The sequence below is a fragment of the Rhinatrema bivittatum genome, chromosome 2 (genome assembly GCF_901001135.1).
Source record: "Rhinatrema bivittatum chromosome 2, aRhiBiv1.1, whole genome shotgun sequence".
Classification (NCBI taxonomy): domain Eukaryota; kingdom Metazoa; phylum Chordata; class Amphibia; order Gymnophiona; family Rhinatrematidae; genus Rhinatrema; species Rhinatrema bivittatum.
Genome location: NC_042616.1, coordinates 544388378 through 544414734, shown reverse-complemented (window position 1 = coordinate 544414734; position 26357 = coordinate 544388378). Strand labels below are relative to the sequence as shown.

The following is a 26357-nucleotide window of genomic DNA, read 5'->3' as shown; positions in this document are numbered from 1 at the left end:
GTCCATCAAGCCCAGCATCCTGTTTCCAACAGTGGCCAATCCAGGCCATAAGAACTTGGCAAGTACCCAAAAATTAAGTCTATTCTATGTTACCATTGCTAGTAATAGCAGTGGCTATTTTCTAAGTCAACTTAATTAATAGCAGGTAATGGACCTCCTCCAAGAACTTATCCAATCCTTTTTTAAACACAGCTATACTAACTGCACTAACCACATCCTCTGGCAACAAATTCAAGAGTTTAATTGTGCGTTGAGTAAAAAAGAACTTTCTCTGGTTAGTTTTAAATGTGCCACATGCTAACTTCATGGAGTGCCCCCTAGTCTTTCTATTATCCGAAAGAGTAAATAACCGATTCACATCTACCCGTTCTAGACCTCTCATGATTTTAAACACCTCTATCATATCCCCCCTCAGCCGTCTCTTCTCCAAGCTGAAAAGTCCTAACCTCTTTAGTCTTTCCTCATAGGGGAGCTGTTCCATTCCCCTTATCATTTTGGTAGCCCTTCTCTGTACCTTCTCCATCGCAAAGAGCTGCAGAGTGAATACACTTTCAAATGAGTAGAAGCCTGAACAATATGTTGAAGCAGATGGGGAGTCAAAACAATGACTTGAGAAGAGGGATTATATGGTCTATAAAGGCACTGAAGAAAGACAACATCATGCAGCTGAATTCTGATTAGATTGTAGTGGAGAGAGATGGTTGAGTGGGAGGCCTGTAAAGAGTAGGTTGCTGTAGTCTAAGCAGGAGGTGACAGACTGGATAAAGGTTCCTGCGTGTTTCAGTAGATTACTTAAAAACTAGGACAGTGCCTGACCTCTTTTTATTGCACAAAATCCACTAAGATGTATAAAAATTGTTAACCTCGTTTTAGAGTAACCCGCTTTGGGACTGGCTCCCTCTTGGAACCGTTATCACGCTTTGTGGACATCTTTCTAAAGCCACTAATTCCTTCCTTTATTCATGACTCTGGCCATTTTATCATGCTTTTACAAGACATTAATGTACCCGCTACCCCTATCTTTCTAGCAACACTTGATACTGAGGCACTCTATACCAATATTCCACAGTCTGAAGCTGTTGAAGTTGTTGAGAAAGTACATAATACCTGTCAGCACGATTTAAGAATACCTTCCTGCTTCCTTGTGGACCTCACTCGCATTAGTCTCACAAAAAACACCTTCTCTTTCAATGATGTGCTCTACCAGCAGATTAAAGGGACTGCCACGGGGGCCACGATGGCACCTGATATTGCATGCCTATATGTGGCTAAATTTGAAGCTTCATTTCTAAATACCTCCCCTTTTAGATCCTTTATCCTTGCCTGGTACAGATATATCGATAATATTTTCTTACGCTGGTCTGGCACTGATATTCAATTCTATATGTTCCTCGACTGGCTTAATACCTATAATACCAATCTCTGCTTTTCAGCACATCTTGATGGTGAAGAAGTTTCCTTTCTAGATATTAAAATTTATTTTAGGGAAGGTACTTTTTCTACCACCGTCTTTGGGGAAACCTACAGACAAAACACCTTACTTGCCTATAATAGCTGCCATCCCCGCTCACTATGAGATATATTCCTGGTGGGCCAGTTTTTACATTTAAGAAGACTCTGCTCTCCTAGAGCCAAATTTCTTACACAGGCCCCCCAGATGTTTGATCACTTCCGTGAACGTGGATATCCAATTTGTGTTATCAAACATGCCTTCAAACGCGCTCTTAATATAAGCCATGATTTATTGTTCCAGAAGAACGCTGCTGACAATTTACATATGGTTACCTGCGTCCCTCCCTATTCTTTAGCATGCTATACTATCTGTAAAATCATTCGTTGATACTGGGCTTGCCTACAGCCCTTAACAGTCTTCCAGAAAGACCTCCGGTTTACATTTTGCCATGGACGGAACATCCGGGATCTTCCGACATCATCTGAATACCGTCCTCCTGCCCCTAATGATTCAGTACCTGTTGGTCACACTTCCTGTGGCCACTGTAACATTCTCATTGTTACTAACAGCATTCATCCACCTGGTTCCGGGTCATGTTTACCCTCCATGTTTCTCCTCTGACTGTTCTACTAAGGGAGAACGCACAATTAAACTCTGGAATTTGTTGCCAGAGGATGTGGTTAGTGCAGTTAGTGTAGCTGTGTTTAAAAAAGGATTGGATAAGTTCTTGGAGGAGAAGTCCATTACCTGTTATTAAGTTCACTTAGAGAATAGCCACTGCCATTAGCAATGGTTACATGGAATAGACTTAGTTTTTGGGTACTTGCCAGGTTCTTGTGGCCTGGTTTTGGCTTCTGTTGGAAACAGATGCTGGGCTTGATGGACCCTTGGTCTGACCCAGTATGGCATGTTCTTATGTCATTTGCTGTCCTTGTGCCTTTCTTTATGTTGGTAAAACAACTCGGATGATTTGGACCCGTATATAAAAACACTGTTTCTGTCTACATATGGGACGAGATAATGCTCCCTTAGTTGAACGCTGGTCAAGTGTTCAACATTCTCCTGAAGATCTTCATTTTTTTGTCCTTGCAGTCTGTTCCTCCATACCCATGGCGGGTGCTTTGCACAATACCTTTTACAACAAGAACAGAGGTGAATACACCTTTTGAACACTGTAGACCCTCATGGGCTCAATGCAGCAACTGAGTGGCTGTACTTTTTTAATACCTGTCTCTTTCTGTTTTTCTAGATTTCTGCTTTTTACTCCCCAGTTTAAGTGCATTTCAGCGCCTTGGCCCCCTGCACTTTTCAATTTATTCATTTTTTTTCCCTCTGTGATTCATTCACCTTTATTTTACTTTCATTTATCTAGTTTCTCTGTATTAGGTTTTCTGTCTGGGACTTATACGTACTTATTTGACCAGATCTGACTGCCTTTGTTTTCTCTCTGACGTCATCCTTGTTGTTTACAAATGCCTGCATTTCTGCTGCATCACATGACCCCGTTTTGGGTGCATTTTTCAAAAGCTTGCTCTATTTATTGTTACTTGAGCATCTTAGCTTTTTGAATGCTGTTCCCAGCGGGTCACTGTTAAGTTTGTTCCAAGGTGAATGTGTTTTTTCCCAGGGCTGTTCTCTATTCACGATAGAGCCTTCCTTTGAATCTATTGGTCATGCTTATGAATTAAAAATTCTCTCCTCTGTTTTTTACTGAAGATTTCAGTATCTCTAAGTTTTCTGGGGACAAGCGTGGCTTTTCTGTGAGTCTGTTTCCCACGAGTTGTTTTATCTCTTTTACCTGCAATGTTCATATTGTCTTGCATACGACAGTACATTTCTATTTTCCTGCCCGCAGTGCTATAAAAGTTGTGTTTTTTACTTTTCAGCTATAGACCATCTTAGCCTTATTTACTATACATATAAACATTTATGCTGATGTACACGGCAGTATATTTTCAATTTCTCCTGCTTACTGTGCTCTAAATAATTTGACTATATCGCTATTAATTTTTTGAAGTATGATCCACATGAATGTTTATACCGCTTTGTTTTCCTTTAATTTCTTGTGTCCGCAGCGATATAAATGTTTCCTAATTTCTCTGTTTTCTGTATACTATGTCGTTCTACTCTTCCTTTATGAATATCTATGTTTTCCTTCACAGCCATCATTGCTTTTAAAGCTATTGTTCTTGTTGCTAAAATCTCCTTTTTGACTGATAATGATGTAATAGCTTTGACAACATTATACTAAGGGACCCAGTGCATATACATATGCTTTCTGCTTTTTCTGTTTTCTTCCTTGTGTCTTTGATACTATTTCTACCTTTTTTTTTTTAGAATTTTCTTCATTTAATTATTTTTTTCTGTTAGCTGTACACTTAATGTTAATTAAGGAGGGAGGAGGAATAGCCTAGTGGTTAGAGCAGTGGGCTATAAACTAGGAAACCAGGGTTCAAGTCCCACTGTCACTCCTTGTGACCTTGGGCAAGTCACTTTACCCTCCATTACCTCAGGTACAAAACTTAGAATGTAAGCCCTCTGGGGATAGGGAAATACCTACAGTACCTGAATGTAAATAAATCACCCTTCTTTTGGGAAACATGGACCTCCACTAAATATTATGTATCCGATTTGGCTTACTGTTGAGGTTTGCCTGTTCTGCCATTCATGTGCCCATATTTATGCCTCTCTCTTAATGTGTGCTTCTTGCTGAGGTTTGCCTGTGCTGCCACTGTTTATGTCCATATTTATGTATTTATGTTTTTGACTTTTATTTGTAGACTTGGTCCCTCCCGACGCAGTTAAAACGAAACACGGACCATGTCAGGGGACCGTGAATATTATTCATTGAGATTTTATCTTTTCTAGGCGAATAAAGCATTCCTTTTGAACAGCTATTTGAAATGTGTGGACTTGAACTTTTTCCAAATCACTACTATTGGTATGTAATCACATCAGTGATTTTAGGTTTCCAGCTACTCTATTTGACATTTGAATTCAGCACATCAGCATCAATAACAAATGGCACATTTTATTGCTGAAGCAGACGTCTACAAACTTGTATACCAATGTAGCCAGTGAGCTTTTTGAGAAGCTTCATATTGGCCTAATCAGAGCTAGAAAATTAGTAAGATATGAATTCTCTGGATGGCTACTTCTGAGGAGACAGAGTTTGGATCCAGAACTTTCTGGTGGGCAGAAAAGAGTACTGATGGAAAGTCCTTAAAAAGAGAAGGTAGCTCCTGTGGAGGATGGGATCCTAATGTATCCCATCCTGAGGAAATAATGAGGAGTGTATGTATGTGGGCCTGTTTGGATGTCACTTGTGTCTATTGGTCTAAAGCCCTTCCCCCATCCTGGGAGATCTATGAGTTCAGCTCATCCCACCACATACGCCTCTCTGACTCAGATCAGCCCCTCTCCTTCTTTGTTTTGATGCACCATATTTATATTTTAAAATCCAGCTGGACTATAAATAATGTTTTCATATAAATTTGTTGCCAATTGCATTTTTATCTTATTATGATATATGTTTTATATATTTTGCTTCTGTCACATACTGGTCTGGTGGGAAAGGTGATTCCACTCCAGAGGGACTTTTAGCTCCAGACTGTTCCCTCATCTACTTGTGCTGATCTGTCAGAGCCAGATTAAAACTTTCTTATTGCCCAGTTATAATGTGTACGTACTCATATTCATTGTTATAACTCCCTCTGTTTCTCCTTTCCTCTAGGGAGTACAAATTTTAGGTCTCTGAGTCTCATGTAATATGGCTTTGTTGCAAATCATTTGCCTTTATGGTGACTTCATTGGGGGCTGCTTCTAATAAGGTCTCACCAATGACCTGTACAGAAGCATTATCACTGTGCAGCCTCTGATTCACCCAACTCTAGATTTGTTAAAAAAAAAAAAATATATATATATATATACACACACAATCAGTATTTTCGGACTGATACAGTAAAGTGTGCGGGAGAGCCGGTGCTCCAAGATGAGCGCTCGCTCTCCTGACGCACGCCCAGGCCACTCTCCTGGGCGCGCGATTCACTTTGCAAATGAGGGCCCGCGTTAATAAGGAGGCACTAGGGACACTAGCACAGCCCTAGCGCCTCCTTATTGGCAGAAGCAGCAGCTGTCAGCAGGTTTGACAGCCGACGCTTAATTTTATTGGTGTCCGTTTTCCAACCCGCGAGCAGATTTTTTTATTTTTGGGGCCTCTGACTTCATATCGCTATAATATTAAGTCTGAGGGTGTACAGAAAAGCATTTTTTTCTGCTTTTCTGTACACTTTCTTGGTGCTGGCCGAAATTAACTCCTGCCTTTGAATAGGTGTCAATTTCAGAGAGTAAAATGTGCAGCTTGGCTGCACATTTTACTTTCTGTATTGCGCGGGAATGACTAATAGACCCATCAACATGCATTTGCATGTTGCGGGTGCTATTAGTTTCGGGGGGTTGGCCGTGCGTTTTCCACGTGCTATTACCCCTTACTGTATAAGGGGTAAAACTAGCGCGTCAAAAACGCGCGACCAAACAAGGGCTAACGGTGCCCTCAGCCGAGCGCACCATACTGCATCGGCCCGATAGAAAGACAGAAAGCCCCAGCCGAGACTCTAGTAGCAGAATACTGTGAACCTGATAGAAGACAGAGACTTGCATTGGTGCCAGGAGGGTTAGGGTGGGGTTGGGATACAGAGGAGGGCTCATTATTGGAAAATTGTGTTGAACTGGGAAGCGGAGGAGGAAAGGACGGAGGCTGGTCGCAGACCCTTTTTTTTTTTTTTTTTTTTTAAATCCTCTTAAAGGAATTTAGATGGGGAGGAGGCTTGGTACAACAGGGCCCATGATTTACAGCTTGGGTGGAAGGGCTGTGATTCAGGCCACTAGGCCGGTGAAGTAGTACTTTTTTTTTTTTTTTATTTTAAACATCATGGCCACTTAACCAGCTTTATTCTTTTGAATATAACCAGCTAAGTCTAAAGTTATCTGGCCACATGAGGTGAGATAACTTTAAACCTAATCAGTGATATTCAAAAGATAGCTAGTTAGGTTTAAAGTTACGGCTAAAATAGCCAGATAACTTTAATTGGGGATACTCAGTGTGACGATTATCCTGCTGAATCTCTAGGATAAGTTATCCATTCTGCGTTTTTTAAAATATTGGTTGTCTTATTATCTTGCTTGGCGAATAATTAGTACTTATTTTATGTACCTCAGAAATATCCGTTGACCTTCATAACATTTAAACTTGAGAACCCTCAGGACAGCTGTTCTATCCCAGTGTCTGAATGTATAACTCAGGATGGGCTCTTTTTGCAGGCGATACCCTCTAACAGTCAGGGGGTCACTATCTAATAGTGTCATCTAATTGTCAGATAATATTAGCAAAAGAAAAAATAAAATACATCTATGTTCACTGGGCAGGAGCAGCTTATGTCATAACAGGTTTTAGCCAGTAATCTGAGAATATATGAGCCGCAGGGACACCGAGCATTCATGCATTGTCAACTCAAAGGCATTTTTTGGGGAGAGTGAATTTCTTAATGAAAAGTTCACTTCAAAGGAAAACCGTCACGCATTTTTGTGCAGATTATTACTGTAAATGAATTCTTGAATCGTAGCATTGGAGGTTTTTTAATGGAATTAGCACTTATTTCAAAAAGCAGTCCCTCATGTTACTATTTTGCAAAGTGAGACCTCGTAAAAATGATTCCAGCAGTATCACAATAGAGGATACTTGGCTTCTGATGTGTAATGTCACCAGAGGATTTCATGTCTGTAGTAATATTAAATGACAAGCTCCACTTCACAGTACTATATTAAACATATCAGTAAGGACAGACTGTAAAAAACAGGGACTGTTTCTAAAATCACACCTCTTATGGTGAGTGATACCTGTTCATTATAGTGACATGAGTATGCAGTGCCTTCTACTTTGTTCTATGTGCAGTCAACTCCCGTGCAGTCAGCTAAGATATTTTAGACTTGTTGCTTCTAGGCAGAGCCGGTGCAAAGGTAGTAGGTGCCCTAGGTGACTTATGCCTTATGCCCCTCCCCCCACAGTTTGTGAGCCCAGAGTCCAACTGGGAGAGATCTACCCCGTAGCAAATAAGCCAAGCTGATAGCCTCTTTCATCCATCAAGCAATGGTAGCTTTTGAAGCCATGTGACCCTGTCGAGGACTATTCCATAGTACAAAGAGATGGTCCGACATACGAAATTCATTAGTAACCTCCAAATATCGCAGTAATCCCTGCGAACATCCAGCTTCCGCAATTCCCCGGACAAAGGATCCGACCGGTCTAGATCCCCGATGGCTGGAAGCTCCACTGATTGATTGACATGAAAAGAAGACACCATCTTCGGCAGAAAAGAAGGAACCTTTCGTAAAGAAATGCCTGAACCGGAGATCCTCAAAAAGGGTTCCTGGCAGGAAAGAGTTTGGAATTCCAACACTCTACGAGCCAAAGTAATGACGACCAAAAAAATCACCTTCAAGGTAAGATCATTCAGTGTCACCCTCTTTAAAGGTTCAAAGGGCGCAGCACACAAGGCTGAAACACAAAATTCAGACTCCAAGTTGGACAAGGCTGTTTGACCAGAGGACGCAAATGCTTTGCTCCTCGAAGGAAATGCGCTACATCCGGATGCGCCGCCAACGTTCCGCCTTGCACCGATCCACGCAAACAACCAAGAGCTGCTACCTGAACTCGTAAGGAACTGCACGATAAGCCCCTGGACAGACCATTTTGAAGAAAACACAGAATATCCGACACTGAAGCTCGGGTAGGCAAAACGTCCCGTTCTAGACACCAGAACTTAAAAACCTTCCACATTCTAACATACGTGAGATTGGTGGATGTTTTATGTGACCGGAGGAGAGTAGAAAGTACCGCAGGAGAATAACCCTTGCCACTTAGAAGGTGCCATTCAAAAGCCATGCCACTAGACAGAAGCGATCGACTTCTTCCAAATGGGTCCTTGGTGAAGTAGATCTGGGATCTCTGGAAATCGGAGCAGACCTGCCTCCGCTAGATTGAGAAGATCCGCAGACCAAGGGCACCTCGGCCATTCCGGCGCTACTAAAATTACTCGCGCTGGATGACGCTCTATCCGAAGTACTCTGCAAATCAACGGCAAAGGCGGGAATATGTACAGAACGTCGATGGGCCAGGAGTAGAATCAGGGCATCTACCCCTTCTGTTCCTGTCTCTCGTCGACAAGAGTAGAAACTAGGAGCCTTGGTGTTCCGAAAAGTTGCCATAAGATCCATGCTGGGTCTGCCCCACGCTACGCATATGCGCTGAAAAGCGTCCGCAAACTCCCATTCCCCAGGATCGAGATGATGCCGGCTGAGGAAATCCACTTGCACTTTGTCCATTCCTGCAATGTGAGTCACCATGATGCTAAGTGTTGTTCCGCCCAGCTGATCAACTGACTCGCTTCCACAGCCACAGGGTGACTCCTGGTTCCTCCTTGGCGGTTGATGTCGGACAATGCGACCACGGTGGCGTATAACACCCGGACTGCTCTCCCTTGCAAAAGCGGACAGAATGCTTGTAATGCTAACCGTACTGCCCGAGTCTCCAACCGATTGACCGACCATAGAGATTCCTCGGGGACCATAGACCCTGTACTGATCTCCTCTGGCATACTGCTCCCCAGCCGAAGAGACTGGCATCCGTGGTGACCACTGTCCATTTGGGCACCTCTAGAGGAACCCCCTGGGAGAGATTGTCTGTCATCAGCCATTACGCTAGACTGTCCCACGCCGCTTCTGTAAGTGGCAAAGGTAGAAGGAACAGTTCGAGCACTGGGTTCCAAAGGGACAGTAATGCGTACTGCAAGGGCTGCATATGAGCAAACACCCAGGGCACCAGCTCTAATGTTGAAGTCATGGACCCGAGAACCTGTAGATAATCTCGGACCCTGGGAGTACTCTTGAGTAACAAGCCTCACTCCTGGTCTTGCAACTTGGAGATGGGCTCCATGGTAAGAAAAACTCAGCCCTTCTGAGTGTCGAACAGCGCTCCCAAATATTCCAAGGACTGAAATGGTATGAGCCTGCTCTTTGAGATGTTGACTACCCAGCCCAGTGACTGAAGAAGCTGTAGTACTGTGAATCGTGTCCCTGGCCAGCGCTTCCGACTTTTCTCGAATCAGCCAGTCGTCCAAGTAGGGATGAACCAGAAGACCTTCCCTCTGGAGATGGGCCGCCACCACCACCAACACATTGGTAAATGTCCTGGGCACAGTTGCCAGACCGAAGGGTAGAGCCCGAAACTGAAAATGCTGGCCCAGAACGCAGAACCAAAGAAACCTTTGGTGGTCTGGATGGATGCCTATGTGCAGGTAAGCTTCCGTAAGATCCAGCGACGCTAGAAATTCTCCCTTTCTTACCGAAGCAATAACAGACTGTAAAGTCTCCATGCGAAAGCGAGGAACCTTTAGACATTTGTTCACGTTCTTGAGGTCTAGAATGGGACAAAAGGAACTTCTTTCTTTGGTACCACGAAGTAAATGGAATAGCGACGCTTTCTTTGTGCCTCTGGAGGAACGGAGATGATGGCTTGTAACTGCAGGAGCCGCTGCAACGTCTCCCGCACCGCTGCTCTCTTTGTGGCATACCCACAGCTGAGACGAGAAACCGATCTCGGGGCCGCCGTGCAAAATCTAAAGCAAATCTTTGTTTATCACGGACAGCACCCACTGATCTGTAGTCACCGTGGCCCACTCCTTGAAAAACAGGGACAGTCTGCCCCCTACTTCTGGCCACAGAGGAGTGGACCAGCGCCCCTTCACTGAGAAGGCTTGGACCCTGAGGAAGGCTGAGCCGAAGCAGGTCTGCTCAATCTTTGGCCCCTAAACAGCTGGGACCAGGGCTGCTGCTTTGCAGGGACCGAACGAAAGGAAGAGGTGGGCGCCTTCGTCGGCCGGTACTGCCGATTACCTCTGAATCTGGTGCGGGACAAAAAGGAACCTCGCGCGCGAGGTCTGTCCTCCAGTAAACGATGAACCTTATCTCCCAGGGACTGAATCATATCTTCCAAGACCTTTCCAAAGAGCAGTTTACCCTTAAAAGGCAAAGATCCCAGTTGAGCCTTAGACGACACATCCGCTGATCAGTTTCTTAACCATAAGAGCCCTTGGGTGGAGGACCGCTGACACCATGGACCTGGCTGACGTTCATAAGAGGTCATGGAAGGCATCAGTGCAGTAAGCCACCGAGGATTCCAAATGGTTCGCCTGGGCAGCTTCCTCCTCCGAGAAGCCCGCATTGGCTTGCAATTGCTGTACCCAGCGGAGCCCTGCTCTCATAGCAAAAATTACTGCAAATAGCTGCCCGAATTCACATGGCGGAGACCTCAAAAATCCTTTTGAGCTGTACCTCCAACTTTCTGTCCTGTAGGTCTTTGAGCGCAGTCGCTCCTGTGACGGGAATTGTGGTTTTCTTGGTGACAGCAGACACCACCGCGTCTACCTTAGGGACCCGCAGCATCTCTAAGGCCTCCTCTGGCAGAGGATATAGCTTATCCATGGCCTTACTGACTTTCAATCCGAGATCCGGGGGAGGGGGGGTATCCCATTCCCGAAACAACAAATCCGTAGCTGAGAAATGAAAAGGAAAAAGCTGGCAGCAGGACTTCTCAGGCCCAACATCACAGGATCCATCTTACCGAGTTTGGATTCCTCAGGAGGGCTGTTGATACCCAGCTCAGTGAGGATAGCTGGAATAAGCGGTGCCAATTCCTCCTTATGAAAAAGGCGTATCACCCTAGGGTCATCACCCTCCGCTGCCTGGGAGCCTCTCTCCGCCTGTTGCGGGTCCGGATTCAGCTCATCTGCCCCATACGGGATCTGGGGTTGGGATTCCAGATCTCAGAAATCTGAGTCCAGCCCGGAAGAATCCATATCCCTCTGCGGACCCCTAGTGCGGAGGGGACGCTTAGGTTTGACAGGCCCCCCACCCTTAAGAGACTTTGCGCGATTGGACGGCCGGAACTTATTCCCAAGGGAGTCAAGCTTTCCCCCTTCATGCAGCTTCCTGCTTTCTTTGCTTTAAAACGCTTTATGCAAAAAAATAATGAAGGAGGACTCAGAGGAGGTATCAGAAGTCCCCTCAGGACTGACCTCCGGGCCAGGAGAAGCAGGCTGCAGTGATTCCCTGTCCTCAGGGAGCCTCGGCTGAGGAGAAAGTTGAGGAGGAAAACACCCCTCCCCCCATGGCTGCCTGAGTAGCCAGAGTGGAACGACTGTAAAATGCCCTCTGTTCCCATGCTTAATTGAAAAGGATCTTGTGCAGGATGAGCAGCCCCTGCAGACATCGAGGGAACTTGCGGCAACCTGGTTTTTTTGCACTTTTTTTTACCTTTCCTGCACCGGAGGATCCCTTTCCCCCTCCGGTAAACATTCTGAGCACAATCCCTCCCTGGAGAGCCGTGCGCGGGCCGAGCCGCACGCACGACACGCAACCGACTGCATCGGAGGAGCCAGCAAGAAATAAAATTCACAGAAAAAAAATCAAATTTAAGCCCCCCCCCCCCCCCCCGAGACCTAAAAACGCACCAAAAAAAAAAAACCCCGAGATGAGAGACAGATGGCTCGACAAAACTGAAAGCAAAAATTCAAACTTTTTTTTTTTTTAATTGAGACTTGCCTGAAGTGGTCCAGGGTGCTGATCTTTCTGGGTGGAGTGAGACGGGCTCCCCGGTATCGCACCCACGCTGCCCAAAGTTAGAAATAGGGTCCTCAACCCTCATTGGCAGCTGCCTCAAACCAGCAGTGGGATGGCCCTCTGAGAGCCAGCCGACCCTCTGGAGGCGGACCACAGGGAAACACTTTTTTTTTTTTTTTTTTATAGAACCAATCTCCTAAATCCATCCAGACAAAAAAACTATCAACTAATCTGACTAAATCTCCCCAAAATTAAAACTCTGACCAGATTGTAGGTTTTGCACCTCCACCATCTGCTAGAGACAGAGAAATACTGCTGGACTATAGGTGGCACTCTCCTATATAAGGCGGAGTTTTGTTTTTAAAACATCTCTGTCTCTATCTGCTAGGTGGGGGGGCAAAACCCAGCAGTCTGGACTGATCCGGGTACATACAGTGAATACTGAATAGTAGCTCTCAACAGAGGAATGAAACATCTCTGGAGGTATGGAGGGGGGAGGGACCAGTCCACCGGTAAATCCCCCCCCCCCCCCTCTCATCGGGTTTCTGAATCTACTCCAGATTTAGAGGCTTTAGGACCAAAGGCCCTGCCTTGCCTGCTGACACTGAAACTGTCCCGCTAGGGAGAATCTGTACTCCTTGAACTTCCCTCAAGTTTAAAACCTTTTTTTTTTTAAGCTACTTACTAAAACTTTGATCTAGCCAGAGGCACCCAAGGGCGAAAGACCCCTTTCAACTTATTGCCACTCCATGCAGGTGATTCCATTTCATTCTTGGAAGTTGGATGCTGTCTGCCACCACTATTAGGGTCATAACTGCCATTCTACGCATGTTGCTCCACTGATTACTTGGCAGTTCCCACTTCATGTGATGCCACTAGGTCAAGCTTTCTCTGTTTCTTGACATTTTGACAGGAAAGATCTTTTGTGTTTATCCCATGCTTCTTTGAATCTGTTACCATTTTAGCCTTCATTACCAACCCAGGCAGCCACCACCATTTCAGTGAACAAAATATTTCCTGACCTTGTTCCTGAGTCTAGGCCCTTGGAGCTCCTATCATGACCCCTAGCTTTGAAACTTCCTTTCCATTGAAAAAGGTTTACGTCTTGTGTATTATGACTTGTACAGAGTACCTGCAGGATCATAAAAAAAAAAAAGCACATCTTCAAAATTCAAAAGTGACACAGTTTCCTTAAAATATTAACCAGATCTTAAAAGTCAACTCCCAGCTTATACATAATATCCCTAATCATGGCTCTTTCTTCCCTGTCTAGAACTTGTCAGGTTCTCAGAACTCCAGCATTTTTGGCCCCTTCAGTAATACCAGATCTGAATAAAGGCCAGTTTCCCCGAAGGTGAAAAGATAAGATTTCTCATTTGCATTGTAAATGAGATGTTTTCTGTCTCCTAGTCAAGGAAAATTCCCACAGTTTGGGGTCTTATTCTCAGGGAGAGACGAGACCAGGAGGAGATGCAGACCCAGTATTCATCTTCATTCCACAGCCTTAATGCCCAGTAGCGATGCACACATCTTAGTATACTCTCTCCCTTTCTGCTCACAGAAGCTTTATAGATCCCCAAATTCCAGGCCAGTCTTGTCTTGCACCTCCACCTCCCTGAGGTAAAGCCCTCAAACCCCAGACGTTTGACATGAGTATTCAGTCTCTTGGGACTGCTGGGCACTTTGTCTTTTATTTCAAGGTCTCATGCTTTTCCAGTTCTCAGACAGGATCAGACGCTGATGTGCAGTTTTAGGATCCCAGCATCGCATCCGCTGCATGGAGGAAACAAATTAATGGCAAGTATGAACAGCCACTTCTCATTGGCTCCTTCTGTAACCACCTCTCAACCTCTTGACTGGTTTCTCTATTAGAGCAGGGTGTGTCTGCATGAGAGGAGGAATCTATAAAAACTCTTCAGAGCTTCCAATCATCTAGACTTGAAGTTAGCCATATAACACTAATACAAGAACTAATGAGATTCTTCCTTTTTAGAACAGGCTGATCAAGCCCTGCTTTTTACCACTCAGCATACAAGGAGGCCAATGTACTAAGGTGCACTACAATTCTCACACTTTGAGAATTTCCACTTGCTATTTTTCTGTGGAGACTTCTATGCAACAAAACCCAGGTGAACGATACTGCATGCACTTTTTTCTAGAGGAAACTTTGCAGCCAATTTTGCAAAGGAAAATTAGTTTCTTACCTGATAATTTTTGTTCCTGTACAACCACGGATCAGTCCAGACTCCTGGGTTTTGGCCCCCCCCTAGCAGATGGAGACAGAAGTTTAGCAACAAACTCCACCTTATCTAGGATGGTGCCACCTACAGTCTGGCAGTATTACTTAATGTCAAAGCAGAATGGATTCCAAAAACCCCAAACTAACTATATACAGTAACCTAACAACTGTAAACCAGCTCATGAAACTCCCAAATGGGATCAGCACCGAAGGTATTTGGAATAACGCAACTGGTCTGCAAGAGAAAGAACTAATGAAAACAATAGCATGGACTCTCCAAATTCTGGTAAGACCCAAAATAGAGTGGAACTCTGGACTGATCCGTGGTACTACAGGAACGAAAATTATCAAGTAAGAAACTAATTTTCCTTTCCCTGTACGTACCAGGATCAATCCAGACTCCTGGATGTACCAGAGCTTCACTTACTTGGGATGGGATCTGGAGAGGCCCGCACGCAGTACCCCTGCTCCGAATGCCCCTGACCCTGACACCTGAACATCCAAACGGTAATGTCTGGCAAAGGTGTGGAGCGACTTCCATGTAGCCACTCTACAAATCTCCTCCGGGGACACCTGATGACTTTCCACCCAGGAATCGTGCTTGAGATCGAGTAGAGTGAGCTTGAAGCCCAAGGGCAATGGCCGGACCGCTCAATAAATAAGCAGAATTTATGGCCTCCTTTAACCAACGAGCTATCGTATCTTAGAAGCCATATTACCCCGACGAGGTCCACTCCAGATTACAAAGAGATGCTCTGACACCCTGAACTCATTGGTAATTTCAGGTAGCGCAGCAATACTCAATGAACATCCAACTTCCGCAAATCCTTATAATCGGGGCCCGACCGTTCTTGATCAGAAAAAGCCGGAAGCTCCACTGACTGATTCAAATGGAAAGAAGACACCACCTTGGAAGAAAGGATGGAACTGTATGCAGGGAAACACCCAAATCAGAAATCCTCAAAAGGGTTCCCTACATGACAACGCTTGAATCTCCGACAGTCAATGCACCGAGGCAATCGCCACCAAAAATACCACCTTCAAGGTGAGATCCTTCAAGTTCGCGCTACGCAAAGGTTCAAAGGGCACTGCACACAAGGCTTTAAGAACCAAATTAAAATTCCAAGATGGACACTGTTCTCGTACTGGCGGTCTCAAATGCTTCATACCCCGCAAAATCGAGACACATCAGGATGCGCTGCTAGGCCCATCCCTTGTATGTTACCGCGCAAAGAACTGAGCGCCGCAACCTGCACCTGCAAGGAACTTCAGGACAAGCCCTTCGACATGCCATCCGGAAGGAAATTCAAGACGTCATAGACTCACGCCCAGGTAGACACAACACCCCTGGCGAGACACCATGCATCAAAAACCTTCCAGACCCAGACATAAGATAAGGAAGTGGATACCTTATGGGACTGCAACAACATAGTTACCTCAGCATCCGAATACCCCTGGGATTTCAAACGTTTCCTCTCAAAAGCCATGCCGCTAGACAAAAGCGTTCGACCTGATCGAAATAAACCTGGACCCTGATGGAGGAGGTCCAGCAGCTCCTGAAATCTCAGAAGACGTCGATGGCCAGATTGATCAGATCCGCAAACCACGGGCGCCGCTGCCACTCGGGAGCAATGAGAATCACCTCTGCCGGATGCAATTCTATTCTGCGAAGAGTTTGACCGATGACTGGCCAAGGAGGAAACACATAAAGAAGAACATCCACCGGCCAGGGGAGAACCAGGGCGTCCACGCTCTCCGCGCAGGGTTCCCTGCGCGGGCAAAGGAGCGTGGCGCCTTAGTGTTTCTGAACATCGCCATCAGATCCATACAGGGTGTTCCCCAATGGGCACAAATGCAATGAAAAGCTTCGTCCGTGAGCTCCCATTCCCTGGGATCTAGACAATGTCGATTGAGGAAGTCTGCGCGAACGTTTTTGATCCCGGCAATGTGGGAGGCCGCTATGCTGAACAAGTTCCGTTCTACCCAAGTGATCAGCAGACGAGCTTCCAATGCTACCGGTTGACTCCTTGTTCCTCCCTGACGGTTGATATAAGCCACCGTGGTCGCATTGTCGGACAGAATCCACAGTGACTTGCCTCGGAGAATCGGAAGAAATGCTTGCAAGGCCAACCTCACTCTGGTCTCCAGGCGATTGATGGACTACTGAGCCTCCTCTGAGGACCACCTGCCCTGCACCGACTTCCGCTGACAAACCGCTCCCCAGCCATAAAGGCTGGCATCTGTCGTGACCACTGTCCAATCCGGAATTACCAAAGGCACTCCCCACCTCAAGTTGTCCGGGTTGAGCCACCAGACTAGACTGGAACGAGCGCATTCCATCAGAGACAAAGGAAGATGAAACTGTTCTGAGACCGGGTTCCAGCAGGAGAGTAACACGGATTGCAAAGGCCTCATATGAGCGAAAGACCAAGGAACCAATTCCAAAGTTGATGTCATGGAACCCAGAACCTGTAAATAATCTCAAACTATTGGAGAAGACTTGGCTAGCAAGGCCCGAACCTGATCTTGAAGCTTGGTCACACGCTCTTCCGATAGGGATACCATGCCTTGACGAGTGTCGAATAAAGCCCCCAAAATCTCCAAGGACTGGGAGGGAGTCAGTCGACTCTTGGTCAGGTTAACCACCCAACCAAGGTTCCATAGCAACAGCAGCACCCGATGGACTGCTTCCTGACAATGCAATTCCAACTTTGCTCGGATCAGCCAATCATCCAAGTATGGATGGACCAGATATCCTTCCTTGTGGAGCTGCGCCACCACCACTACTATAATAATCTTGGTGAATGTTCTGGGTGCCGTGGCAAGTCCGAATGGAAGTGCCTGGAACTGATAGCGATGCCCCAGGACGGAGAATCATAGAAAACGATGATCTGCTCAGATGCCAATATGCAGATAGGCTTCGGTGAGATCCAGAGATGCCAGAAACTCCCCCCATCTCACCGATGCAATGACGGATCTTAGTGTTTCCATCCGGAATCGAGGAATCTGCAGGCATCAGTTGACCTGCTTGAGATCTAGAATAGGTCAAAAGGTTCCTTTTTTTTTGGGCACCACGAAATAAATGGAGTACCGGCCCTTTCGAAGGTCCTCCAATGGCACCGGTACAATGGCTTCTAGGTTGAGCAGCCGCTGCAGCATTTCTTGTACCGCTCTGCGCTTTGGTGCTGGCCACAGGGAGAGACCAGGAACCACTGCTGGGGCATACATGCAAAATCTAACATATAACCGTGTCTTATCACAGAAAGGACCCAATGATCAGACATTATTTTGGCCCACTCCTCATAAAACAAAGTCAGTCTGCCGCCCACTACTGGGACCGAAGAATAAGCCTGCTGCCCATCATTGCGAGGTCTTTCCACCCGGCGAGCTCTGGCCGGAGCCAGGCCTACAGAAACGCCACCCCAGAAAGGACGGAGTGTAGGACTGCTGCCTACTGGTGTTGTGACAAAAGGAAGAAACCAATCCTTGAGAAGTCCGGGTCCTCCGACCTCTGCGAAAACGAGACCTGGAGGGAAAAGCTCCTCTCGACTTCAGCTTATCCTCCAGCAGGCGATGCACCTTATTCTTGCCTAAGGACTGGACTAGGTCCTCCAGTTCCTTGCCGAAAAGCAGTTTACCTTTGAACGGCAGGGAACCAAGTTGAGCCTTCGAAGACACGTCCGCAGCCCAGTTAAGGAGCCACAAAAGACGTCGTGCGGACACCGCCAACACCATGGTCCTGGCTGATGTGTGAAGCAAATCGTAAAAGGCATCCGCACTGTAGGCAGACAGCCTCCAGACGACCCGCCTGTAGGGCTTCTTCCTGGGATAATGACTCGTTGGCAAGGAGCTGCTGGACCCAATGCAGACCTGCTCTCAATGAAAAATTACTACACATCGCTGCCCGAATCCCCAGGGCGGAGACTTCAAATATCTTTTTAAGCTGAACTTCCAGCTTACGATCCTGTAGGTCCTTCAGGGCTGTTCCCCCTGTGACCAGAATAGTGTCTTCTTTGTGACTGCTGCCACCGCTGCATCCAGCTTAGGGACCCTCAATAGTTCCAAGGCCTCCTCAGGTAAAGGATAGAGCTTATCTATGGCCTTCGCCACCTTCAGGCCCAAGTCTGGAGTGTCCCACTCCTTAAAAAGTAAGTCTGTGGCTGAAAAATGGAAAGGGAAGGATGAAGGAGGCCCCCGGAGTCCCAACACCACAGGGTCCATAGCCCCAAGCCGAGACTCCTCCTGAGGAAGCTGAATGCCTAGCTCCACCAGGATAGCAGGTATAAGAGGTCCTAGTTCATCTCTGCAAAAAAGCCAGACCATCTTTGGATCATCTCCGTCCCGCAGTCCTCCTTGTTGTTCTCTGTGTCTCCCTCCACCCCCTCGTGTGAGAAAGCAACTCCCGGTCGTCCTGGTCCTCCGATTCTGAGGACAAATCGGAGTCAGCCACCGGGGTTCTTAAGGGCTTTGGTCGCTGGCCAGGCAGAAAAACTCGTATCCTGAGGAACCAAGCCCACTTCAGAGGCTGGGGCTGGGAGTCTGGGAAGAGAGGCCTTTTTTACCCACCTTGTGGGCCTTAAAGGCCTTATGCATGAGGAGAACAAAATCTGAGGAAAATGAAGACTCCGATGAAGTGTCATCTGTATCCCCTACAGCAGAATCTGCAGCATGAGACCTGCTCCCCTCCGTGGTCCTGCCCCCTCAGGGACTCCGCGCTGCAGGGAAAAACTGGGAGGAAGTTCCTCCTCTCCTGGCGCTGCCTGCGCTGCTGGACCCATTGGTGCGAAGGGAGGCAAAATGGCGCCCACCGACGGAGCCACCGACCTCGGGGGAACTAAAATGGCGTTCATTACCGCACTGCCCGGGAACAGAGCAGAGATCGGCCCAGCAGCTCACCAAACACGCCCATCATGGTCTGGACCCGGAGAACGACCCCCTTTGGGTCCGCAGAGGCACCCTCACCCCCGGAAACACACGCGGCGCATAGGCTGTCTCTGGCCCTCAGCCCGATGCAGCATGGAGGCCGAAAGAATGACCCCTGCTCCCCGAAAATGCGGCAAAAATGGCGTACAAACACCCCCCAGCCCCCACGATCGGAGCAGCCCCGGAGATAAGCCGTGCGAAAAATAACAAACGTCGTTTTTTGTTTTTTTTAAAGTACCTTTCCAGCGCCTCTGGGTCCTGAACCTACTGGGGGGAGTGAGCCGGGCTCCTCGGTATCACCCCCAGTAGTAGAAAGTGTTGATTGATGGGTCCTCAACCCACAACACTTACAGCCTCTGGAACCAGGGGGGATGGTCCCCTCAGGACCTCACAACCCCCGGGGGAGGAGATCCCAACCTGCAGGAACACACTGCAGTCTGTCTCCTGACAAGAAACCTGTCCCTATTATTATTTATTATTTTTTAAACTTTTGCCTAGCACTAACTCAGCTAGGCCCTCCTCAGACTGTAGGTTTTGCACCTCCTCCACCTGCTGGAGAAAGAAGAATACTGCCAGACTGTAGGGGCACCATCCTAGATAAGGCGGAGTTGTTGCTTTGTAATTGCTGTGCTGCTAGGGGGGGGCAAAACCCAGGAGTCTGGACTGATCTGGGTACGTACAGGGAAAGCACATTTAGAGAGACTTTTACTATGCACTAATAGTTAATACAATGATTTTCATTACAGCAATTCCACTTTATAAGTTTAAATAAAAATTTGCAAGTATTAGAGCGCACACCAAATTTACTATTTGAAAGCTGAAAAACTTGCAAAGTCTGCTTCTCATGCTAAAAGAGAAAATAGAACTCAGAATCGCAAATGGCGTGCCCTATGTGCAGTTTGTCCATCGAAAACTGCCTTTCCATAATTTCTTTCTTTTTAATAGATTGGTCTCAAGGATTGTAGTCTTGCTTTTCTTAGGGAAATCAATAGGGAAATGAGAACTATAAGTTCCAGTATGTAATGAGGGAAAAACAGTACTGGATCAACCTGTCCTGAAAACAGAGAGGCAGTGGACATCCCTATTTCTTAGTCACAAGGATAATAATTTTCAAACATTGTGAGTAATTTATGCAGCAGCTAAGCACATGAATCTGCTTTGAAACTCATGTAATCTATCTTGGTAGAGCGATGTGCACACAATTATACCTATTTGCTCACATACAGCTCGATACTGTAAGGCCGCGGTAGAAACAGTGCGGCAGTGTCAGGCGCACCCTTCCTCCCCTCACGCACAGTTCTCTTCACTTAGCGCCCGATACTCTCTTCTAATTGCATGCAAATGCATGCCGCGGCTGCGAAGCCTTAGGCAAGCGTTAGGACCGCGCAACCCATTTTACTGTATAGAGCGCCTATACAGTATCCTGGGTTCGCGGGCCTAATGCTTCACGGCCGCGCTGGTATCTGTTATTTCAAATGTCATTTCAAATGACATTTGAAATGACAGGTACCAGATGTTCCCCGATGCTCAGCAAACTTTCCCCCAGCCCCCGCTTACCTGCCCTGGCCCCGTCCGGTCTCCGGTCCAGCCCGTCCGGTCTCCTGCAGCCCCGTCCGGTCCCCTCCTCCGAAGCAAAAAAAACAAACAAAAAACCGAAAAAGTAGCAAGGCTCGGGCCTGCTACGGTAGTCCCTTCTTCTCCGTGCGATTCTCTCCGTGCGTCCTCTCCTCCTCTCGTGCGATCCTCCCCTCCCCTCCGTGCGATTCTCCTTTCCGTGCGATTCTCCCCTCCGTCCCTTCTCCCTCTCCTCTCCGTGCGATTTCAGCGCTCAAGGCAGTCACATGTCGTGACTGCCTTGAGCGCTGAAATCGCACGGCCATTCATCCAGGCAGAGGGAGCCGGCCTGCCCAGATCCCGCCGCCCGTCTGAGACTATCGCGCGTCCACCCGCCCCCGCTTGGAACAGGCACCCCCCGCCCGCGGCCTAGATTTTACACGCGACCACTCGCTCCCCGGCTCCCGCCGCCGCCCGCCTGGACCCACGCGACCCTCCGACAGGTATTTAAAAATTTTTATTTTTTTTCTGACAGGTTTTATGTGTCCCACAGCATTACATTTTCTCGATCATCTCTGTATCGCTTTTTTTTTAAATTGTGTTTTATTGTGTTTCAGTATTTTAAGTGGTGTCGAGGGGTTTGCTACAAGACTCACAGTCCTAACACCTACTAGGGGGAGGGCGGTAAACTAACACGTTAAGGCCGCGGCAAAACAGCGGGTTACTAAGGAGATAATATCAGCGCCCATTACAGTATCAGAGGGGAATAGCTAATTCCTTCATTATACAGCTAATTCGTTCATTTACACATCATCTACATGCTGGGGAAAGGGAGGAAAAGGGTTATGTGTCTATTTTAGGAAGCGCTAAGGACGCGTGAAACTGGAGACTGTATCGCTGGATGGCTTACTCGTCTGTATTGTGCGCTCCCAGCACGTTACAGACGGGAAATCTTCAACCGCACGTTACTGTATCGACCTGATAGTTTTGCTGAGAGATGTTACATGCCTACTTTTTAAAATTAAAAAGAACACATGGAAGTCCCAACCCCCTCAGAGTACCTCTTCCCTGTGTGCATAAAAATACCTGCATACCATGTGTATATGCATAATTTTAGGCTTGTACCAGTTGTGCAATTTTGTAAAGGGCCATTTCTGCAGGTAAAGCTCTACATTACCTATGGATGTCATTTTGAAAATTACCCCTAAAGATTACACAGTAAGCCCTCAGTTTCATCCCCAGGGCTTTTCTCCTTCTATGGGTCTATATTGGACTAGCAAAGGACTGCAGAACTGGGCCTTACTGCTTAAATAACTGCTAAATAAATCCCAGTATAAATCTGCTGAGTTTAGATGTCAAATCCCTATTATTTCATGCAGAATTACTGCGAGGTGATAATGGAATGCAAATCTCAGACGATGTTTTCTCTACAAGTGATATCATCACTTTTTTTACTCTGACGTTCTCCTCTGAATATGGACTTCCAAGCATCCAGCTCTAAGATTTCTTCCATAGAGAGCAACTCCTGAGCTTTATATGTCCCCTGTTCTCTGCAGTACCTGTTTTAAAAGGGATTTAAATAAAAACACTGAGCAGATTATAACTGGAGTGAAAACAGAAACAAAGATTTATTGTATTTATTTTTACATCTTTATTCGGCAATTCCTCTCGTTAAAAAGTATTGGATTTACAAAAAAGGTTCCTCTGTCACTAAAGGGACTTTAGATGATGAGATACTGTCTGCAAAGTTACTCTGAGACCTGTTAAGACAAGGATCAGCAAATTCCATTGGTACATTTATCACTATGTATAGTTAGTCATACATCAGATTTAGTTACCTTCATTTCTGCCATATATCATCCACCACTCTGAATGTAAGCAAAGAAAAATACTGATCAGAAATCAGATTTAAAGAAGTACAATAATAAGCAGAAATAAGTTATATTCAGAATTAGAAAAACATATCAAGTTCTACAGAGTGTGTTTCTTTATAGATCAGAAAACATATTAAAATAGGCAAATGTTAGAGAGTACAGTTTGGCACCAAATATATTACCTTAGATGTCCTATGATCTAAAATATATTTTCAGACTCACATTTTTATTTAATACATCAGAAATTCCTTCTCATTTTTCAGTAGTTTAAACTCATCTTTCATATTTATTTTAGAAAAACAGAACAATTTTAAGTTATGTAATTCATCATTTCTCACATTAACTCACTTTTCACGCTCCTGTTTTAAGGGAAAATCTCTATGAATTATTATCTTTTAGATTATCACTCCAAGAGTCTGCAGCTGGGCTGATTATATGTTTTGTAGTATTTATAAGGCTCATGCTTATGACATAATCAGAATAAAAAGGTCTTGTAATGGATTATTCTTGTACTAGGTGGGACCTTATTACAATATTTTCAGCTGTATCTGCTGCCACCTTGTTGACATTTATATAACTGTACTCATGTACTGCTAGGAAATTGGAGATGCAGGGGACCCTGTGTTGAAAAATTCTTGTGTCTTTTGAGCAATGGAGTTGCCGATTTGATGAATAAAATATTTGTGCATTTGAAAAATTTTGAAGTTTGGGACTGACTTTATATTCCTGCATCTCCTTGGTGACTTGACTACTACATTTGGAGAGCAGTATTCGCTCCTTTGTGATGCTGCTAGGCAATTATTCATATCAATTTTATTTGGTGATTTCAAGCATAAATACAGCTTCTGATTCTAGGTGTTTATAAACTGTATATGTAGGTGTTTTTGGAGGGTTCTGAAAATAGGTGTTTATCAGTTTTTTCACATAAATACCTCTGGGTGCATTTTTATGGCTAATTCATACAATTTAAATAAAAATTAAGAATACAAAAGCCTAGGACAAATTCAAAACAAGGGTGACAATGGAAAAAAGAGAGACCTGGGTGTCAAGGGGGAAGGGGTTGCAGTATGTGTTGTGGTGGTATAGGGGTGTGTATCAGGAGTTGTGAATTGGTGTGGCTGGAGGGAGTGGGGGTGTGTATATGGCTGAGCTGGTTGGGGGTGTTTGTGGCTAGGGTCTGTGGGGCTTGGGTGGCAGGCGGTCCCTCCCTATTGCACTCTCTTCTCTCCTTTTCCACTCAACTTCAATCATTGGCTTCTCTGGCAGCACCTCTTCTTAGGCTAGTGGAGTCTAGGCTCTGAACAGGTCCTATTCCTCCTCCATTGTCTCTTCTTGGTCTGGCAGGACTTGGCTTCCCCATTTGTCCAGCTCTGATGACATCTTCCACTGTAATGATCTCATACCTCTTCTTGACTTTCTTATGGGAAGCAGTGGGTTGGATTCATTGGCATTGCCCATGGTAGGCCTATTTTCAGTTAGAACTGAAAAACCCAATTTCCCGCTGTGGATATTTTATAGGGGTAACTATAAAGTGGTTATCGTACAATTGAGAACCAACATTAATATTGACAGAAATGTTTCAGCTTTCCATTAAGGAATATCAATCTATAGATTCTTTACTCTTGCTCATATACAATTCAAGATACGCCTGAGGGAACACAGGAGTCATCTACGTACAGGGAACATCGAAGCATCCATAGTCAAACACTGCATCCAACAACAACATATGTTTGAACAATTAAAATGGACTATCTTAGATAAATTGCAACTTTCAGACCGGGGAGATGATCTTCAACAACAACTAAATTATCGGGAGCAATGGTGGATCTTTAAATTGTTCTCCCAAGTTCCAGATGGTATGAATGACAGTGTCGAATGGATGATGTTAACTTTAAAGTTATTAGTTTAATTCCTATTGGCTGATGGGTACAACATTAGAGGTTAGGGATTGCTATAGTTGAAGTGATATGCAGGTTTAAATACTTAGTAAATCAAAATGGAGGATCTTGTTTGGAACACCTGAAGCAAGAGAGTAAGATATATGTGGGTGAAAATGCAATGGAGCGTATGTAATCACACGTTAAAAGTATTCATAATAATCTAAAGCCTGGTGTGAATATAAGTAAGTGAATTTATTTTTATATCGTAGACGATTTCTAAGAAGCATTTTACGCCCGTGAAACACAAGTCGTGTCGGGCAATTGGGCAGCACCTATGGCGTTTAATCGCCTTTAAAAGACTGCAAGGAAATGCTAAGTGTTTTTCATTTGTTACTAAGAAAGTTTTTAAAAAATCTAAAAAAATCTGCAAAGACAGGCTGTGGAAGTACCAATGATTAAAAAGTAAAATACAGTCACTATGACTCGACTGTGGTGGTAGAGGTTAAGACCGCAAAGTTGGTAGAACGAGAGTTTTTAAAAAAGAAACTCTCGGCACAACATATGAGGTCTCCTCTCACCAAATTATAATATATGTTTCCACATATGATGTTTCTTTGTCAAGATAACATATACAGTTATGTGCAAAGGTTAACACACATTGGTAAAATTGTATGTTTCAATGAATCTGTATCTGAACAGAAGCTAACAACCTCTACATGGTACCAAGGTTAACAGTTTCTGTAAACTTTAATACAGATTCAAAATAAAAAAAAAACAGGGAATATGGCATGTGCAAATGTTTGTGTACCCTTTCGGTCAGTACCTTGTAACAAATACTTCCTTTGGCAGAAATAACAGCTTCCAAACATTTCCTATAGCCAACTAAGAGTAAGGATATGCATTTGTTTAAAACAAAAACAGTACTCTAAACCAAAATGACCGAAGACTTCGGAATTTTCATTTCAGAAAATAGTGCATACTATTTTCCCGAAATGAATAAAAACAAAATGTAACAAAATACCTCCTCCCCCCAGAAAATACATTTGGGCCCCAAACAACCCTAAACATCAAAAATTTCAGTCAAGCAAATTCTTAACTAAAATTCTCTCTCTTCTTGAATTTGAAAAATGTTCCCACTCCTTCAGCTCTGTTAGGTCTCCTTGCATGCACTGCATGTCAGATTTCCCCATAGATTTTCAATAATAAATCAGTCATGGTGACTGTTAAGGCCATTCAAAAACATTCATCTTTCCATCCTGTAAGTACTTCATCGTTGATTCTGAGGTATATTTCACATTGTTGTTTCTTCACTGACTGTGGGACATTAGCTTCTTGCACATGTTGATATTTAGTTGAATCCATTCTTCCCTCCAGCCACACAATATTTTCTCTGTCACAGGCTGCCAAGCAATCCCAAAAGCATAATAGATAGATCCACCTCCGGCTTAATGGTTTCCAAGGTGTACTTTTCTTTAACTGCTTCACCCTTTTTCTCCCAAATATATTTTGTGTAGTTGTAACCGAACAGTTCAATTTTAATTTGAGCAGTCTAAAGCATTTTGTTACAAAAAGATCCAGGCTGATCAAGGTTTTGTTTTGCATACTTTAAATAATTTTTGTTATGAGGTTGTACAAAAGATTTCCTTCTGACAATTCTCCCATGTAGATCTTTATTGTGTAATCAATGCTGGACTGTGGACCTATTAGTCAACTGCTTCAGCATCAGCTAAAAACTTCCCAGCAGGTCAGTTGTAGTGATC

General features: G+C 45.1%; 1 long non-coding RNA gene across 2 annotated transcripts in view; it reads right to left on the bottom strand.

Annotated features, from left to right (window-relative positions):
• LOC115085174 overlaps positions 1–26357 on the bottom strand; it is a 50176-nt gene that overhangs the window by 3208 nt on the left and 20611 nt on the right. For both annotated transcript variants that reach the window (XR_003854752.1, XR_003854751.1), the window contains exons 2-3: positions 22682–22711; positions 13150–13259 (exon numbers count right to left, since the gene is read on the bottom strand). This is a non-coding gene — a long non-coding RNA (uncharacterized LOC115085174). The remainder of the gene's footprint in view (positions 1–13149; positions 13260–22681; positions 22712–26357) is intronic.